Source organism: Ziziphus jujuba, chromosome 3 (genome assembly GCF_031755915.1).
Source record: "Ziziphus jujuba cultivar Dongzao chromosome 3, ASM3175591v1".
NCBI classification, from domain to species: Eukaryota; Viridiplantae; Streptophyta; class Magnoliopsida; order Rosales; family Rhamnaceae; genus Ziziphus; species Ziziphus jujuba.
The window spans coordinates 27,881,296-27,886,688 of NC_083381.1; positions in this window are offsets into that span (position 1 = coordinate 27,881,296).

The window sequence follows — 5,393 nt, forward strand, 5'->3', positions numbered from 1 at the left end:
TCCTTATAGTGTCTTTTTTTATATAAGCTGGTTTATTCCTCTTTACAAAATTTGAATTTCTTTAATTCATTTGTTAAAAGTATTCCGAAAAAAAGAAAATTTCTTGTGGAAAAACTATTACCTGGGATATATGATTGGTCATATAATCGTGGTTACATAGATTTTTTTATGCAATATGCTTAACTATAGGTACAAAAGGATTGGCTCAACTAACTTATTTTTTTATAAACAAATAATTGATGGAATTACGAATGGTGTCAGTATTGCAAGTTTTTTCATATGAAAAGATATCAAATATGTGGGGGGCGGTCGCATTTCTTCCTATCTCTTAGTCTATATATCTTATGAATTAATCTTTTTATTAATTTACTTTTCATTTTCTTTTAATTTATAAAAAATTTATAAAGAATAATAATAAAAAAAAGTGATCCCATTTTTTTCATCGAGTCCGGGTAGAGACCAACAATCTTGAGCGACCAAGTATGGAATATTTTCTTTTCCAAGTGAAATCCCCTAGTATATGAAAGAGTGAAGAAGTGCTTTCGTTGTTGTGGAATAAGAAGCCTTTGTATCTTAATGCATGTATTTAATTTATTGGAAGCTATTAGAGCGTGATGCGAATCCGCCCAAGACCGTTCAACCGACAACCCACTGGGGTGCTGATCCAATACAAATGAAGGTGGGGCCGATCACTAGAGCCCAAGCCAAGACGTTCAAGGAAAATCTTGCTGTATTTATCAAAGGAATAAGTCATAATCAAGAGGAGTTGTCCATATATAAAGAACCAAGGCCTGTTTTACTCATACAAGCAATAGAAGCAAAAAGGGACCCGGGTGACGTTTTCAGTGCCAATATGGAGGTTGGGATGTATGAATTGGATCCCCATTCTTATGGGTTCAATTCATATGGTGGATGAGTCATAGAAACCATCCAAAGAAGCTTTAAAGCCGAACAACATGGTGGTTTGCGCACAAGGGGAAGAAAGGCTAAAATTTGCTGTATTATTTGCTGGCTTTACTGTATTTTACTGTATTAGCCTTTTCTCATATTTCTAAGCAAGGGAAACGTGAGGAAATTCATAATAAGCTTATTTGGCATCCCAAAAAGACTATTAAAGCTGATTTGGAGTCCAATTAGATCAAAGAAGGATCATTATCAACCTAGCCGAAAATTACTATATTTTGTTTCCTGATTTGTTTTTACTTTTTGTTTTAGGAAACTATCTCTAATTTTGGATTTGTATTTATTTACTTATTGAACAAATAAGTTTAGGAAATTTTTTATTTTATTATTTTGTTTGTAAATTAATTAATTCCTAATTGAAAATAAGGGAATTAATTAATTAGATTAGGAAAAGGAAAGATTCGATCATGCTAGAACTCTTCATTGTGTGGCCGGTTTTTCCTAGGGTTTTTAGGGTTTATTTTGTTTCTTTCAAAGCCTATTTAAAGGCTTATTTTTCAATATGAATACAACTTTGATTTGATACAGAAACATTTTTGTGAGATTGAATTCTTTTTGTTCTCTTTGAACACCTAAAACACCATTAGTGAATGAGTGTTTTAGTTTTGACTTATCAATAAGACATCCATCACCTATTGTGGCGTCTTCGATATACCAAGGTTTCTAATCACAGGTTGGTTAGGGGTTGAAGTGACCATTAGAGCTTGAAGATAATTAGATCCGGGCTAATATAATATGGGTTTAGGAGCAGGTCGTCCTAGGTTCGTATCATTTGGTATAAGAGCCGAATTTTGTTTAGGTTTGATCTATCTTTATTTGCTTTATTTGTTTTTGTGTTATTCTGAAATTTTAGCATAAGGTTAAGGTTGCATCCATCCCATACACGTTCTCCATCTTTAAAAAAAAAAAAAAAGAAAATTCATTCCTAGTTGAATTAGGATTTCCTAGTTTTATCGTATTTTTATTTCCTAGTTTGTTGGTTGTCTTTCATCATTGTTCTTTTAATTTGGCTATTGTTGATTTTTATTTGCTGTTTTAGTCTTAAATATTTGCATTCATCTATTCAAAAAAAAAAAGGTTTGCAGCAACATTTAAGAAAAAAACAAATAAAAAAAAAACTGCACATTTGTGTTTATTTGGAGGTCACGGGTTTCGTGAATTTTTGGATTTGGAATTACAAATTTGTTGTTTATTCTTGCTACTGCAGTTGTGTTTGATATTTAGTGAGTGAGAAAAAAAAATAAAAAAAGAAAAAGAAGAAGGCTGAATATAAACAAAATATATATATATATATATATATATAAATATATATATCGGTTTGTTGAAAATTGGTGTTGAAGTTTGTTGCTGGAAATTTCTTGTAATTGCTGCTTTGTTGATTATTTATTCCATATTTGGAGTTTCTGGAAAGTTATTTCTGCTGCTGGATATTTGAGTTTGAGTGCTAAATTATTTGGATTAAAATTAGTTAAAGGATTTGATACAAAAACTTGAATTACAAAGAACAACAACCAACAACTATTCTATATTTTTGTTCAATTTGATTCTTATTCGTATTTGAATTTATTTTTCTAGAATTTTATTCTTGAACTCATAATATATTACCATCTGGTCCAGTTTTTCAAAATTCCAAAGTTTTCTCATTAATTTGCTTTATTTGTCTAGAAAAACCGAAAATAGGTATTTTCATTCCATTCAATAATTGTTTATTTTTCCTTACTGTTTTGTTGATAAGATTAATTAAAACATATTAGTGATCTAATTGCTGTTTTGTGGGTGTTTTAATTAGAACTTTGAGATAATTCATTGAGTGGAAAAAGGCAAGAGTGTGTGAGCTTAAAAGAGGGTAAAAGCCAAAACTAGTGTGCAAACACGAGTGTCGAGACCTTGTTTGAGTGAAACACATGAGGGAGTGAATCTTGTGAGGATTTATTTTACTTTTGCAGTATTTTAATAACATGGCAGATTCTAGAATAAGAAGAGGAGACACACCACTGAGAATTAATGAAGAGGAGTCCATAGGATTTCATGGTGATCCACGAGCTATCAGGAGTGGTGAGCAAACGGAATTGAAAGCTGTTTTGGAATAATTACAGCGGGTGAGTGCTCAAGTTAAGCACATGAATCAAAGGATGGGAAGGCTAGAAGTTTCCCAAGGAATGCTGAACACAAGAAATAGGCAAGAATTCCATGAAGGTCGAGGTCGAGGACGAGGACAAGGAGGCCGTGAGAGACCAAGAGAGGAATTTGAGGAGGAGAATTTCGGTGGAGACTTTGAGGAAGGCATGGACGAAAACCTTTGCTGTCCAAGAGAGAGTTGGCTGAGGAAGGTATAGGAGGGAAGAAACAGATGACAATCTTAGCAATATCAAGATCAACATCCCACCATTCATGGGAAAAAGTGATCCCGAGGCATATTTGGAGTGGGAAGAAAAGATGGAGATGATATTCGACTGCCATAATTATTCGGAGGGTAAGAAGGTGAAGTTGGCAGCAATGGAGTTTGGCCATTATGCACTCCAATGGTGGAATGAGCAAGGCACCCGAAGGAGAGTTGGTGATGACTTGATCACAACATGGCGACAAATGAAAGGAGCCATGAGAAAGCAGTTTATGCCATCACATTACCATAGGTTGCTGCATCAAAGGCTTCAATCTTTGTCTCAAGGAAGTAGGTCCGTGGAGGATTATTACAAAGAGATGGAGATGCTCATGATGAGGCTGAATATGAATGAGGATAGGGAGGCAACAATGGCGAGATTTCTTGGTGGTTTGAACCGTGACATTGCCAACCAGCTTGAATTGCAACAATACTTGGAGTTGGAGGAGATGTTGCATGTTGCCATTAAGCTTGAGCACCAATTCAAGAGGAGGGGAGTAGGATCATGGCTTGGGGGTGTTTCCAGCAGTGGGAGATTCAATTCAAGTGGCTGGAGAAACAATTCAGCTAATGAAATCAAACCAAAACTGAAAACTGGAGAAGAAAGTACCAATCGGTCAAAAAGGGAGGCAAGATCGAATCTGTCCAAGCACTTAGAGGTGAGATAAAATCTGATCCTAAACCTCAAAAATCCAGAGAAATAATTTGTTTTAATTGCCAAGGAAGAGGAAACATAGCCAGCCAATGCCCAAATAGAAGAATCATGGTATTAAAGGGTGATGGTGAGCTAGACTTTGCAAGTGAAGAAAGTGAAGCTGAAACCGAGCAAAAGGAGGATTGCAATGAAGATGAAGCTGAACCAGTAAACACATCTAATGTCGAGTTGAGCTTGGTTTCAAGGAGAGTACTTGCTGTCTACAAAGATGAAGAGCAGATACAAAGAGAAAACATCTTCCACACTCGCTGTAAAATACAAGGTAAGATTTGTAGCATGATTATAGATAGTGGGAGTTGTACCAACGTGATAAGTAATCTTGTAGTTGATAAATTAGGCTTGAAAACAATTAAACATCCAAAACCCTATAGGTTAAAATGGTTAAATGATAGTGGTGAGATGAGGATTCAATTCATATGGTGGATGAGTCATAGAAACTAGCCAAAGCAGCTTCAAAGCCGAACAACATAGTGGTTTGCGCACAAGGGGAAGAAAGGCCGAAATTTGTTGTATGCTTTGCTGGCTTTATTGTATTTTACTGTATTAGCATTTTCTCATATTTCTAAGCAAGGGAAATGTGAGGAACTTCATAATAAGCTTATTTGGCATCCCACAAAGACTATTGAAGTTGATTTGGAGTCCAACTAGGTCGAAGAGGTGTCATTATCAACCTAGCCAAAAATTACCATATTTAGTTTCCTGATTTGTTTTTACTTTTTATATTAGGAAACTATCTCTAGTTTTGGATTTGTATTTATTTACTTATTGAACAAATAAGTTTAGGAAAGTTTTTATTTTATTATTTTGTTTGTAAATTAATTAATTCCTCATTGAAAATAAGGGAATTAATTAATTAGATTAGGAAAAGGAAAGTTTCGGTCAAGCTAGAAATCTTCATTGTGTGGCCTGTTTTTCCTAGGGTTTTTAGGGTTTATTTTGTTTCTTTCAAAGCCTATTTAAAGGCTTATTTTTCAATATGAATACAATGATTTGATACAGAAAATTATTTGTGAGATTGAATTCTCTTTGTTCTCTTTCAACACCTAAAACACCATTAGTGAATGAGTGTTTTAGTTTTGACTTATCAATAAGACATCCATCACCTATTGTGGCATCTTCAATATACCAAGGTTTCTAATCACAGGTTGGTTAGGGGTTGAGGTGACCATTAGAACTTGAACATAATTAGATCCGGGCTAATATAATACGGGTTTAGGAGCAGGTCGTCCTAGGTTAGTATCAGAGTAGGATCCACTTTTTAGTGAATATGAGTTGAACCAATAACAAGAATATTTCTAGTGGAACATCTTTCACAATCCCTAGAGAGATAGTTCA